Here is a 15,265-nt window from a genome sequence, read left to right as displayed (position 1 = left end):
GAGGTTATTCTGGCACCAAGTGTTGAGATTCTTCTAGCTGCACTGCAAAGGGCTTGGTCTTTTTTTCACTGGAGTCTCACTGGGCAGAGGGGCTGCAAGGTTGTAGTATTTTTGGTCTGTACCCTAGGATGGCTCTCAGGCTCCTGGGGGTGGGATGTGGGGAAGGGACACAGGGCTGGGAGCTCCCCAGAACCCATGAAAGGCACCAAGCACAGCTGTTCCCACTGAGACCCTGGGTTCTTTCCCTTCCTTCCTGTGTGAAAAGTAGAAGTGACACCGGGTTCGCTGAAGGTTTATTGTTGGACGAGCCTGCTGATCCAGGGAAGGGCCAGCTTCTGGTGGAACAGAAATCCCAAGGGCCCTGGGATCTTAAGAAGCAGGGGATAAAAGAAAGTACAGCATGTCTGGGGCCTGGTGTGCTTTCTGGGCACAAAGCTGTGCCGTGGATTTGCTGTGTGGCTTTAGGCAAGTTGCTTCCCCACTCTGTGCCCATCTTTCTTCTTGGTACAAGGAAAGGGAGTGATCAGAGATCTAAGGGCCTTTTCTCCTTTAACTGTGGAAGTGGGCTGTCCTGAACACCATGCTGTATCTGACGAGCCTCAGGCAGGGAGTGTCTGAGGGTTGAAGGCTGGCAGTGGTGGGACATCCTGGGACCCCCACTCCCAGACAGGGACTGCGTGCTCCTGCTCCTGCATGAGGTGGCACGTGGGCCGACATAGAAGCGATGATTGACAGACTGTTGACACCAGCCTCTTCAGGGTCAGGAGAAGCTGAGCCTGTTTCTGGCCCCTTCCATAGGTCTGCCTCTCCCCAGGGCTGGTTTTGCTAGGAGGTGGGGCAGCCTCGCAGAAGAACCTCCAGTCCCTCTCCATCCGCAGTGCTCCCTTCTCTCTCTCTCCAGCTCCAGCATGCCCTGAGAGTCCAGCCACGCTGAATGGTCCACAGCTTCCTGTTGGATTTCTCCTCCGGGCATTTGCACCTGCTGACCCCTCTTGTGGATCCCTTTCCTTCCTCTGTTCCTCTCCCTTCAACATCAGCCTGGGTAGATCTCTGTGGGTGTGACCTCTGCCCTGTGCCCTGCACCTGGCTGGAGGTAGAGGAGATCCAAGACCACCCCTCCTGCAGTGCCCCACACCTGCCTTGTCTGTTAAATTCTGTGCCACGCTGTCTGGGTTTGACTGCTGTCAGGTTGCGAATTCGGGAACGGCCCTTTTGCTTTCTGCCCTGGTTCCCATCCCCAGATCCTTAAAAGGAAATCATATCTGTGTTAGTTGGGCTAGGCCACTCTGTGCTGCGTTAACGAATGTGTCTTGAAATCTCAGTGGGTTAAAACAAGCAAGTCTAGCTCTTGCCCATGCAGACTCTGAGACGAGTTGGGGGTCTCTCCAGGATGGTCCCATTTCACATTGTACCTCTAAGCTCCAGGGTGGATCTGTGGCTCTCCCATCTCTCCGTGGGCCTCCATGGTCACCGCTAGAGGGGCAGCCCATGGAGATGATCCTGTGCCTTTTATTTTATTACTTTTTACTTAAAATCCTTTTAAAGATTTTATTTATTTATCTGAGAGAGGTGGGGAAAAGCAGAGGAGGAGAAAGAATCTTAAGCAGACGTCTCGCTAAGTGCAGAACCGATGTGGGACTTGATCTTATGACCTTGAGATCATGACCTGAGCCGAGACTAAGAGTTGGACACTTAGCCGACTGAGCCACCCAGACTTCCTGGCCCTGTGCCTTTTAGACTCCTTTCCCTGGAAAGTGATCTCTTGTGCTCACCTTCACCTGATCACCTTCACAGGCCAAAATTGGTCTCATGGCCCACCTGGGGCCGGAAGTGAGTCATCCATGTGCCGGGGACAGGGACCAGGATCTGGGTGAGCACCAGGGACTCTGCCACAGTCCATGAATCAAAACGGATTAGAACCTTTGGTTTCGAGACTGGCTGAGGCCAAGGAGCGGCATTAGTCTGGACGCACCTCGGAATGCCTCCCATGGAATATTGCTGACGGCAGAACGGGGGTCCGGAGAGGGCTGGGGTCTCCTCTGAGACGGCAGCTGCAGTCTGCAGGGGGGCCAGAAGTGGACCCCACTTCTCCCGCTGTCCAAGCACTGTCCTTCCTTCCTTTCCATCCTGATGCCGTAGCCCAGACTCCCGCTGTCTGATCCCGCTGCGTGATGCAGGCGGGGGTGGGGTGGCATCGTTGGGGCTCTTGTGAAATTATTTTAAGACCTTGGAAAGCAAATTAGAATTTCAAACCATCCAGCCCTCTTGAAAGCAGACCGGGGGTGTGTTAGAAGTAATTTAATTTTTACTTTGTTTTATTAATAGGACGTGGGAGGTGAGCGGAGGGGGCTGGCTGCCGAGCCTGGCTTGAAGGAACCAGTCTGGCATCAGGAGCGTTGGAGGAGAGCAGGGGTGGAGGCACCCTGAGGATGAAGGGTGGAGGATGTCCAGGGAGCACAGGCAGACCTGGGGACTGTTGCTTGTACCAAAGAGCTTCTGACCCGGTGCCGTGATCTCTCTGGGATTGAGGGCTGTGTCCATTTCCCGGGGGCGCTATAGCAAATGGCCACAAGCGGGGTGGCTTCCAACGATGGAAGTGTTTCCTCTCATAGTTCCAGAGGCCGGAAGTCTGAAACATGGATCACCATTCTGAAATCAAGGTGTGGGCAGAGCCGTGCTCCCGCCAAAGGCTTTCCGGGGGGATTGTTCTGGTGCCTTCTGATACTCCTTGGCTTGTAGCCACATCCCTCTGCTCCCTGCCCCTGTCCTCCTTCCTGGGCGGTTCTGTATCTTCTTCTCTTATGACACTAGGAACTTACAAGTCATTAGATTTAGGCCCTAACCGAAATCCAGGATGATTTCATCATGAGATCCTTAGCAAATGACATCTACAAAGACCCTATTTCCAAATCAGTTCGTATTCCGAGGTCTTGGGCGGATGTGAGTTTTTAGGGGATGTTTTCAACCCACTACAGGGGCTCCTGATAGGTGGGCTCTAGGTGGGTACAAACCACCCAGATCCCTAAGAAAACTTGTCATGTACCCCCCCCCCCCCCGCCCCCCGCACAAAGACACACAGCTTGCTTTGATTTGCCAGAGACTCCAAGATAAGGGACAATCTACTTGCAGGACACATCTCCGGCAGGTGGGACTGTTAGGACAGAGGATGGGTCATGGGAATCCCAGATAGAAGGTGGGGGTGGGGAGGATCTGGAAAATGGGCATCGATGAAGGAGCTGGTGGAAACAAAGAGGAGGTGAGCAGAGGGCTATTCTCAGGGGACCACGGCAGTGGGTTATACCCCTCAGAAGTCACAGTTACCTTTAAGAATGTAAAATTTTCCAGATTCTTCCCCAGAAAAATGTACATTACAAACACACACACCTTTGATGTACAACTCCGGGGGCAGGTGCCTCCTGTGCCCCAAAGCCCATCTCTGGGCCCCCAAAGATCCTGGTTCGCACTACCACCAGAGGAGAGTTTCAGAACAAATGTGGGGAAACAGCCCAAAATGCTGTGGACGGAGCTGTGGACGGCACCATGGATAGTGCCATGGATGGAGCTGTGGACAGTGTCGTGGACGGAGCCATGGGCAGCGTCCACAGTTCAAGTCGGATGCGGCACTTAGGAAGTGGGGCTGGAGCTCCGGTATCTGCTTCTGATTTGAGGATTACAAGAGATAATGCGGGAGAAAGTGCATCCTGGTTTTAGAAGCTAAAGTACTTATTTCATCTTTTTTTGTCTGTATGTGTTAAACCGTACAAAGCAGGATCTCTTCGTGGTAGGGAAAATGAGGAAATGCAGATAAGCAAAAGGAGAAAAATCCCTTTAATCTCCTTACCCAGAAAGCCACAGTGACCGCCCTGATCTGTGACCTTCCGAACCTTCTCCTCCGTATTTCATTTGGCACGAAGAGCGTGATAATACACGTTAATAGGGAAGCTCACGTTTTAACCTAAAATGTTTAACACCTTTGTGTGCGAAGAAATGCTCACGAAACATTGATACTAGCCGCACAGGGTTCTGTTGTCCGGAAGCTCCGTAACTTAACCAGTCTTCTGTTTTTTGGACAAATGGCCCTGTTTCCTTTGCTTCTTTATAAACAATTGTGCTGGGAGCATCCCTGCCGCTCCTGCCGTGTATCTGCTTCTGTAGGGGGACGTGTGTTGTGAGCACTTTCCTGACACCAGCCTTTGGCACGGATCCGTGTCTGGGGCCTGGTGGTGCTGGGAGCGGAGGGTGAGGCCACCTGTTTTCATGCTTTCTGGGGTTCTGGCTGGGTCCTGGTGTCGGGTTAGGCCTGGGGGCTCTCTGTGAAGGTGGTGTGTGTTATTTAAGACCTTCATGACTTCCTGCTGTGTCCTGGACTGAAGTGGCTTGGAAGTCAGGAAAAGGAGTCCAGTTTCTGTGCCCATTGGCTCTCTGCAGCGTTGACACCCCTTGCCCCTTGGGTGTGGCCCAGAGATGAGCTGTCAGTCTCTCGTGAGATTGAGGGGACCCAGGAATGCATGGCCGTGTGCTGGAGATGTCAGCCATCTGGGCTTTCCGGCAGGCCACATGTTCTCTTCCGTTCTAAGAGAAGCTCTGTTTTCTGGGGGATATGTCTCTCGGGCCCCGTTGGCCTGGAATTCTGCAATGATAAAGCTTTTGGCCTGGGCCAGTCCAAGATTTCCTGGTCCGTTAGCTCGAGTTTGGGATTTCTGAGGCAGGTCTGGATCCCCTATAGGTCCAAACAGGTCTGTCCTCCAGCCAGCCTGCCTGCCTCTAACCATGCAGATAGGCCAAATGCTCAACTGTGTCAGGCCCTGTTGTCTCTGGTATGGGAGGAGGGCCCCTTACTTACGGGCCTCATAGGAAGCTTAGAAAGTTTGGTTACCTTGATCCCTGTGGGTGAAGAAAAAGTACCATATGTTTGGAAGAATGAGTTATAAATGCCCATTTCCCCAGGGGTTGTTACTGTTCAGAAACTGAACTTTTATTCTTTTTGTCTGCAGTTTTTAAAAGATTGATTTATTTATTAGAGAGGAAGGAGGGGCAGAGGGAGAGAGAGAGAGAGAGACTCTCAAACAGACTCCCTGTTGAGTGCGGAGCCTAATGTGGGGCTCGGTCTCACAACCCTGATGTCACGACCTGAGCCGAAATCAAGAGTCACGCTCAGCTGACCCCACCACCCAGGTTCCTTTCTGTCTGCAGTTTTTTTGACAGTAGTCTAGAACAATAGAAGAGCACGTCCCCCCTCCTGCCGAGCACGCTTCTGAATGCTGTGTGCACATTAACTCATTTACTCCCCGTGAGATAAGGCACCATGCTTCTCCCCATTTTATGGACAGGGAAGACTGAGGCCCAGGAAAGCTGCATGGAACATTGAAAGAGTGTGGACCGTGGAGTTACAGGAGACATAGCCGGGATGTTTTTGACATGCTGGCCATGTGACTGCTGAACCCATTCTGTCCTCTGTGAGGGGAAAGTAAACCTTGGGCTCAGAGGGTCTGCCCACATCAGCGCTAACCCTGGGCTCGGTGTGTGTAGTAAGCACGGGGAGGGCAGTCTCCCTTCGAGGTTTCATTGATTGTGGGTGACAGGCTTTGGACCGGCCCCTTCTATTCTAGCGGGGGTAGGTAGGTTGTTGCAAAGGCAGCTGGGAGTTCAAATGCCCCTGTCCTCACCTCCTTCCTGGTCTCTCGGGGTCTCAGATATCTGTCCCCTGCTGGGACGGGGTGCCTGCAGGGTCTGTGGCCCCAGACACTTCTTAGCTGGTTCGTACCTGCTATTCTTTTTTTTTTTTTTTTAAAGATTTTATTTATTTATTTGAGAGAGAGAGATCACAAGTAGGCAGAGAGGCAGGCAGAGAGAGAAGAAGGGAAGCAGGCTCCCTGCTGAGCAGAGAGCCCGATGCGGGACTCGATCCCAGGACCCTGAGATCATGACCTGAGCCGAAGGCAGTGGCTTAACCCACTGAGCCACCCAGGCACCCGTACCTGCTATTCTAACGGTCACGCCTTAGAGTTCTCGGTATGTTCTTCTCAATTCAACCTTTTCTCTCTTAATTTGATGGGTGTGTTCATTTTCTCTTGCGGCATAACACGTCATAGTAGACTTCAGGGCTGAAACAGCACACGTGGACCATCTCACCATTTTTGTGGGCCAGGGACCCCGGCATGGCTCAGCTGTTGCCCTCTGCCCCGAGTCCGACCAGCCTGCCGTCAATGTACCATCTGGGCCGTGTGTCCATGGGAAGGCCGGTCAGGGAAGCGTCTCCCCCACGCCCGTTCAGGTGGCTGGCAGAGTCAGCTTCCTTGTGGTTGTCTGACCGAGGACGTTCGTGCTCTTCTGGCTGGTGGCCAGGATGGCGCTCGGGCCCTGGGGGCCACCATCAGCTCCTGGGGCCTGCCCACAGGCCTCCGCCTTGCGGCCCTCTACAGAGGCAGCTGGCCACACGGCAGATCACTTCTTCAAGGCCGCCAGCAGAGCCTCGGTCTTCAACCTGCGAGGGCAGAGTCTTACAGAAGGAAACACAACCGTCAGGGATCCTGTCCCCTTGGCAGTGTTTGGTTGGTAGGAAGCAGGCCCCAGGCGTGCCTGCACACAAGGGTTGGGGGGGGCGGTTTACAACCATGGAGACCATGAGGGTCACCTTCAGGCACGTCTGCCACAATGAGCTTAATAAGCTTATTTACATTGTGTAAAATAAGAGTAATTAGCTCAAAGCACTTCCCTCGGAGTGAAGGATATATAATCCGTTTTGGCTATCAGATCTGTTTTGCTTTGTAGTGGTGGGCTGTGTTCTGGAGAGTTAAGGGTACCAGAAGAATAAGGTGTTTATATTCTTGCTTAAAATGTGTTTGTCTGTTTTGACTAAATTACCGTGAAGTGAGAGGAAGACGGGAGCAAGTCAGGGATGGAATGAGCCCGAGGTCAAGGGTGATAAAAGAGGGAGGGGAATATGTGTGTGTGCTTCCTCTGTATCCAAATGCCAGTGACTTTTTTATTTTCTTCTTATTATTTTATTTTGAGAGAGAGAGAGAGAGAAAGAGCGTGTAAGTGGGGTGGGGGGAGGGGCAGAGAGAGAGAAAATCATAAGCAGACTCCTTGCCGAGCCCGGAGCCTAACGCAGGGCTCGATCCCACGACCCTAAGATCATGACCTGAGCCGAAACCAAGAGTTGGACGCTCAACCAACTACACATCCCCCCCAGGCACCCCCATGTCAGTGCCTTTTTACAGACAGTTTTATATAAATGCATAATAACTCTTATGTTATACATTTTAGCATATTTTTCCTTCTGTCTGTTCATCCCTTAACCCTCCTTCAGTGACCTCACCCTCCCACTCCCACCCCGAGACCATGTAGTATAGATCTTTTCATATTTTCCCGCATTCTTAGAATCACATACAGACTTAGACCAATGTTTTCATGTTCCTGGGTCACCTCTCACTCACCGATGTCCTGCAGAAACCCTGCCACACGGAGAGCTGTAGTTCTAGCACATTCTTTTTAATGACTATATAGTATTCTAGAGTGGGCAGGTACAGTCATTGGTGGCCCGTTCCCTGGCTGAATGTTATTCCTTGTCCGTTTGTTACCATAAGAAGCAGCATGACGAGGCACCTCCGTGCACACATCCGTCCTTAGGTCCATCCAGAGATTTTACTTCTCTGGCACGTAATTTCAGGAGTCGAGTCATAAATGGGTTTGTGTGCTTTTAATTTTCATAGCTCTTGCCAGCTTGATTTTCCCAGAGGCTCAACGTTTCACATAACCCCCCAAATCTGAGACTTTTCCTTTCCCTGTATCTTGCCAGCAGAGTTGTTACGGTCGCGTTGGTTTTTGTTTTTTTAAAGATTTTATTTATTTATTTAACACAGAGAGAGGGTTCACAAGTAGGCAGAGGCAGGAAGAGAGGGAAAGCAGGCTTTCCGCCGAGCAGAGAGCCCAATGCGGGGCTTGATCCCAGGACCCTGAGATCATGACCTGAGCGGAAGGCAGCAGCTTTACCCCCAGTGAGCCACCCTGGTGCCCCTGGTCTCGTTAGCTTTGACCAAGTAGAGAGCTATAAAGTGAAATCTCGTCATTACTTTTAATTTGCACTTCCCTGACTAGCAGTGGGTCTGAGCAGCTTTTGAGCTGTCTGGCTCTTTGGACGCTCTCGCCTGTGAATTACCTCTGCGAATCCTTTGCTCATTTGTCCATAGGGTCATTTGTCCCCTTCTTGTAGACCTGTCGGCATTCCATATTGCGTACATGTTAACCCTCTTCTGGCCTCTGCAGAGCGGTCCTCTTGTCCAAGATCCTCCGTTGTCTGTTACCTGTGTTCACGGTATCTTTCACATGCAAGCTTCTGAATTGTTACGTGATTAGAAACACCCATCTTTGGGTGCCTGGGTGGCTCAGTTGGTTAAGCGTCTGCCTTCAGCTCAGGTCATGATCCTGGGGTCCTGGGATTGAGCCCCGCATCGGGCTCTCTGCTCAGTGGGGAGCCTGCTTCTCCCTCTGCCTCTGCCTGCTTCTCCCCCAGTTTGTGCTCTTTCTCTCTCCATCAAATAAATAAATAAAACCTTGAAAAAAAAAAAAAAAAAGAAAGGAACACCCATCTTTCTTTCCGTGGTTTCTGGGTCTCCAGAGTCAGTCTGGAAGGCTTTCTTATCCACACTTGTTTGCTTTACTTTTGCAATAGTTCAGTCTGATATTTGCCACGTGTATGACCTGCGCCCAGCCCTGGGCCAGACACTTACGGCATGGAATATATAAGAAGTGGTCCCACCCTCAAGGAACCCAGTGTCACTTAGATAATTACACCCAGCTTGACAAAGCAAAAGAGGCCACGGTCAGGGGGCTGCTGCCTCAGCTCAAAGCCTCCTGGTCAGGAGACAGGAGACAGGGGTGTCAAGGCTGAATGACCTCAGCACAGAGAAGTAGGACCTGGGCTGGTCCAAGCCCCCAGGAAGGTGGCTGCCTGCCGTGGCCATCTTCATCCATTCACCGCCTGCGAGGCCTGGGGCAGCCTGGGCTTATGTTGGGGGCTGCTGGCTGAATGAGCCGGGTGAGGAAGGGGGTGGGAGGGGGAATTCCTGGAGGAAGGAAGAGCAGAGCGGTGGCCGCAGGGTTGTGCTACGGAGGAGGCCCCACCCGGGCCACAGGAAGTGGTGTGCATGCGGGGGGCAGGGGCGGCGTGCCACCACGCTGCAGAAGAGACCCAGAGCGGGTACCCCTGGTCGAAGATGTAGTGGAGGAGAGCGTGGAAACTTCACTCCTTCCTGGGACCTCTGTGGTGGGAGTGGAGGGCCCTGGTTGGCCAGCCGATGTCCTGGCTTGCCACGGGCCACCTCCGGGCTATGAGCTGCTCCTGACCTGTGGTCATCAGAGTGGGCTACGTGGATCCCCAGGAGGGTGCGAAAAGAGCCATGGAACACGGGAGACAGAATTAGAGCTTCATTCCTATTTCCATCCTCATCTCCTCCTCTAGAGGTGTGTTTCGGTGTCTGTTTAATGATGCACATAAAACGAGGAAGGCAGTGCGCATTTACAATGATAAACAAACACGCATTGGGACGTGTACGCCATGAGAAGTTTGGAGACCGTGGATCCTAGGGGATGAGCTACTTCAGCGCTCCAGCCACCCCAAGGGTGGGGGGACCCATGTCACGGGAGGGAGGGACACTCCTATTGGATGGGGGACAGACTGGGTAGGGGAGTTACCCAGGTGGGAGTAAACCTCTTCCAGGCTTCTAGAAGCATGGGGTCCTTCTCCTATGTTCCCTCCATGGAGCAGCCCTTTCCAGTCCCACTTACCTTTCATTTAGCCTCTTTTATTTCCTTTAGAAAATATTTTGTGATTTGTAGTTAATGTCTCTGTTCTGCCCTTGGACTGGAAGCTCCCTGAGGGCAGGGAATCAGATGTCTCCGTCTTGGGGCCCTCCCCAGCATCTAGGATAGTGCTTGGCACAGAGTCGGTACTCCTACCTCGCCACAGCATAATCAATGTGTGTGTTAGCACATTTCAGGTGTTTTCCAAGCCCCACGACTGGAGGCATCATTTTGTAGGTGAGAAGCTTGGATTCACAGAGGCTGAGTAATTTGCTTAACCTCACACAGCTAGTTGGGTAGGGGGAGAGGAGGAAGGGAGCTAACAACTTCTGAGCACCTTCTACATAAATGTCTGGTCTCCCCTAACTTGGTACACCCTTACTGGCTATGAAAGGTAAGCTGAGGCTTGGGGGTGGGAAGAGACTTAACCAAGACTACTCAGCTAGGAGGTGGAAGAGCTGGGATTTGAGCCCTGGTCCATTTGGGTCCTAAGCACATTTTCTTTCCAGCCTCTCAATGCCAGTTCCTTTATTCTGGGTTTTCCGGGGTCTGGTGGTGGCTCTGTCCATAGGGGGTGCATCTGGGCACACGCCACGTGGCGGGCTCCCTGGGCAGACACCCCCGGGGGCAGCGGTGGGGAGGCGGCTGGGTCAGGCTGCCCGATGGTGGGTGCTGGTCCACGGGCACCCGGCCTCGGTGCCCGGCTGATTTGCCTGCTTGACGAGGCGAGTGATGTTTTATGCATGGCACCTAATTTTGCCCCGGCGGTCTCTGGCTATATTTAACACCATTAATCATTATTGTTGGCTCCCAGGGGGATGGATCCCTGATTAGTGTCAGAAACACATCACACGAGGAAGAAAGGGGGGAAAAATAAGAGCTCTCCCCTGCCCCGCCCCGATGCCTCTGAACTGGAGCCGAGATGCGTGTTCACGGCACCCTCCTCCCCGCCATCTGGGGAGTGCGTGACTCTGGCTTTTCCTTGGTTTGGATCCCAGACCTCCAGCGCTGGGCCTGCAGCCCAGTGGGGCGCCTCGGCACCCCCTCCTCTTTGCATCGGAGAGCAGGCGGCTCAGCCAAGCGAGTGCAAGAAAGGCCCGCCCAAGCACTTATTAGGCGCCTACTGTAGCCCGAGGTCCCCGCCCAGTGCCTTACCCACATTATCCTCAACACGCTGCCTCTCATCTTCCCAGCGGTTGGCTTTTCAGCCCTCCTTGACAAAGGGGGAAACTGAGGCTGGGAGGCAGGTTTCACAGGCCTGTGCCGGTGTGATCAAACATGTGGGAACAGGCTGGGTGTACGAGGGACTCCTTGAGTGTTGCATGACCAAAGTGGCTTTGCCTTCCGCTATCTGGAAGGGTTTTCCTTGGCATCGGGCACAGGAGAGAGCCCCGTCTTTCTCATAATCAAATATAAACCCGCGCAGAGACCTGGGTCTGTGCACATTTGTTCTCTGCCCTCTTTGGGCCTCAGGTAGGTGATGGGAAGCCCCTTCTTACCCATCCTCTCCTTCCCCTGCTCATCCTGCCCCCACCTTCAGGTTGGCAGCGGGGACAGTGGCTCCTGTCTTGTCCGAGATCATGGGACTCTCTCCTGAGCCCTTGTGGTCCTAGTGGTGGCCTCCCCTGCTGACTTTGAATAGGGCTTTGCCAAGTCCTTCCCCAGCAACAGTGAAGACGGGAGATACCAGTAAAGAGAAGGTGAGGACAGAGGACACTGTCCTCCCATCACGCATCACCTAGATTGGTGGCAGACTACAGGTCAAGAAGAGTCAGAGGTCAGTAGGGTGGAACAGGAGATGGACCGAAGAGACAGGGGTCATGGGAGGATGGCGTGTCTTCTGTTGTAGGAATGTTCAAATCCAGCAGCTTCCCTGGACAGGGGTGACTCTGTGGGGTCCCCAGTTGTGGGGAGGGGACGGTTTGCCGTGGCCGACTGGGGCTCTCACCCTGGTGTGGGCAGAGCTGAAGCTTGTGACCACTGGCCGTGTGCATGGGCCCTGTGCAAAGGGCTCTGTCCACGGAGTGTTAATGCTACCTGGGTAAAAATGGAAAAAGGGTTTTGATTTTTCCACTTTTTGCCCTTAACAGGGATTTCTTCGAGTTCTCCTTTCTTGGACCTTAATGTCTTCGGGCAGTTTCCAGTATTTTCTGGCCCCTTTCTGTTATTCAAACATCATCTCATGTCCTAGCCAAATCTCTCTATTAGCCCCCCTCCCCCAGCTTCTCCAGGTCCTCAGAAGGGGCATAGGGAAGGGGGGCTCACTCTTTAGTGGGCTGGGCAGGTGGTGGGGTGGGGTGCCGTCTGCTCTGGCTTGGGTTGGTTCTGTGCTTTCTGGGGGTCCTGCTGCTCTGATGGCACCTCCAGGCTCTTGCTCCTTGGTAAAACTCTCATCTCCTTGCCGACATCATCCATCCATGGCCAGCACTCTGTGCTCCGTGAGGCTGACCTCCTGTGCTCAATATGCATGGGGAGAGTTGGTGTTTAGGACTGGTTCTGCTGCCATGTGGCCAGTCCTGGCAGGGGACACGAGAGGGTTAGGGAATCTGAGAGTACTTGGCCCTCCTCATCTCTCATTTGGCTTCGGCTGTAATCCCAGGGCCCCTGGAAAAGTCTCATCCACATTAGTTATGTGCAAATTTCTCTTGTCTTCCTGCAAATACCCCGTTTGGTTTATGGGATTATTCCCATCACAGGCAAGGAAACAGAAGCTCAGAGAGATGCAGTCATTTATCCAAAGCTGGTCAGCAGTGGAAGGTGGGTAAGATTTGAACCCAGGTCTGGCTGGGGCACCAGGGTGGCTCAGTCTTGGTTTCGGCTCAGGTCATGATCTCAGGGTCATGAGAGGGAGTCCGGCGCCGAGCTCCAAGTTCAGTATGGATGCTGCTTGAGATTCTCTCTCTCTCTCTCTCTGCCCCTCCCTGCCACGTACGCTCTCTTTCTCAAATAAATAAATCTTAAAAAAAAAAAAAAAAAAAGGAACCCAGGTCTGGCTAACCTTATGGCCCTTGCATGAGGGCCTGGATGATGGAGTCCAGCTCCCCAGACTGGGATCTCAGCGCTGCTGTTTCTTAACTATGTGACCTTGGGCAGAGTTCCTTAACTTCCTTTGCTTTAGTTTCCTCATCTGTAAAACAAGGATGACAATGAACAATACCAGGGTTATGGGGAGGGTGGGATACATTATCCCCCAGGACCCATTTTTACATTAACCACCAGGGGTGTTGCTGGCGTTGTCCAGCAACTGCACTGACCCCTTTAGGTCCCACAGGAGAAAGGGCTTTCAGGCCTCAAAGCCTGGAAAATAGATATGAAGCAACCAACCGTCACCATGAGTTGTGTTCCCCTCTTTGCTTTGGCTGCTAGGAAGCTCAGTCAGATTGCTGCAAGCATCTTCCTGGTCTCATCTTATTTTTTCTATGCTCCTCTTTCCTGTAATTTTTTTTTAATGTCACTGTGTCTTACTATCTACTGTATGAAGTTATAGAACATTTTCCTGGTTGTCACAGACTGATGTTGCCATCACAGGGCAAGTTGAGGGTGATGTAGAGATTCTAGAGAATTACTCTTCCAGATAGTGCCTAGTCCTTCCCCCTCAGAGAAGAGCATACTTAAAAACCAGTTGCTCTTGTGGGAGGGAGTGGGTGAGCAATATTAGAAATTCCCTTTAACCTTTTAAATGCTGAGGTAGTAGGACAGTGTGCTGATAAGGTCTGCAAAAGGAAGATTACATCCCAGGTCCCTGTATCAGCTTAAGGTTGATGCCAACTAAGAGGTCTAAGCAAAAGAGAAGTTGATTCACTCCCACATTCAAATAGTGTAGAGTTGGGGTCCACCCTGGCCTGGCACGGGGCCCACAGTGCTGGGGCCCATCTTCCTCTCCATTTCTGATATGTGTAGCTTCCATTCCCCAAGCCCCTCATGCTTCCAGTTGGTTCCTGGAGCTTGCCAGCAGGCCTGCATTTCAGCCAGCAGAAGGGAGGAAGGACGAAGAAGGGCATGCTTTCTCCCACCAAGGACACTTCCTGGAAGCTGCAGATAGAAGCCACCCCCCCACCTTTCTCTCCGCTGAATAGTTTTCAGGCCACGCCTTGCTTCTAGAGAGGGTTCATCCCTGCAAACCTGGCTTTGGCTGAGCCCATTTCCTTCACTATAAACACTCCAACCACCTCGCAGGGTTCTTAGGAGGATTAAGTAAGAATGTAGTAAAATATAACAGGTGTTCTGCAAATGTAAATTTCCTTCTATTTTTAGTTTTCCCTTCCCTCCATTACTTGGGAGGAAGAGGGAAGCTTTAGCTACACCAGGAAAGATTTAGGAGCAATTAAAAAAAAAAAAAAGAGCACTCTTTGGGAGTGACTGTTGCAACACACACGGTGGGGGAACGGATTCCCTTTGGCTCCTCTCAGTGAGGCTGGAAAGTGGAAACTCAAAAGCAGGGCCAAGGTCCCATGTTAGAGCAGTAGAGGTCAGATAGGTGTAGACACGGGGTGTGGACCCAGTGAGCTTGGAAGGGTGGTACCTGCCCTTTGCTTCCTGAACTTGGCCGTGATTGCCTTCCCTGCTTGCCCAAGGTGGATTGGGGTGTGCCTGTGTGGGTCTCTCCCTCCTTCAGATGAGCATGGGCATTTCCAAGACTGTTTGCCCACTAAGCGAACGAGCATGGGGTGTGGCATGGTACAGGCTCTCATGCCCCCGAAGCCCACTTTCTGCCAGGGTGGAACCCCCAGGAGCCCTTGTGGGGCCTTTAAGAGCCGAGCTGCTGAGCACAGGAGCCCAGAGGCAGCTGGCTCTGCTCCACGGAGGCTGCTGGACCTGCTTCTCCCCGTGGGTGTCTCACCAGGGCGGAGTCAGCCGTGGGGCAGCACATCCTGGGGTCCCCCAGCTGCCGTGGCTACTGAGCATGCCCAGACTGTCTCTGCTGGGGATGGTGTGGTTCCCTGGGGGGGATGAAGGAGAAGAGGAACAGGAAGTGGTTTCAGTGGGCTTTAACTTGATGGAGGGGTGGGGATGGCCCTGTGTGTGTGTGTGTGTGTACAGATCCTGGCACAAGAGATGCTGGAACTTTCCAACCTCCAGACTCACACAGCTACCATGTGATCGATCCAGGATTCAAGCCCCAGATGCACTTGGCTTTAGATATTGATAGAATGCTTCTCGACCTTGGCTTCTAAATTCTACCAGGTGGACCCTTCTTCAGCAGCTGTTAGATGCTCTAGATTTAGCCTACTGAGTCGGGAGGTTTAGGTGGCCGCTTTCTGGGAGTATGAACTTGTGCTCCTGGAGTTTGCTTGTTAACTTCCAAGCTGGGGATTTCCAGAACGAGTGAGCTGGCCCATCTCTGGCACTCCAGCAGGAAGAGGCCAGCCCCGAGGGCTGAGGTGGGTGGGAATGTCCACTTCGGCTCATGCCTAGGTGTCCCTTTGCGTGGACCCCCAGATTGCAGCCAGTGAGGGGCCCT

The sequence above is a fragment of the Enhydra lutris genome, unplaced genomic scaffold (genome assembly GCF_002288905.1).
Source record: "Enhydra lutris kenyoni isolate GAN:26980312 unplaced genomic scaffold, ASM228890v2 scaffoldscaffold38, whole genome shotgun sequence".
In the NCBI taxonomy this organism is placed as follows: Eukaryota; Metazoa; Chordata; class Mammalia; order Carnivora; family Mustelidae; genus Enhydra; species Enhydra lutris.
Note: the sequence above shows the minus strand (reverse complement) of the source record.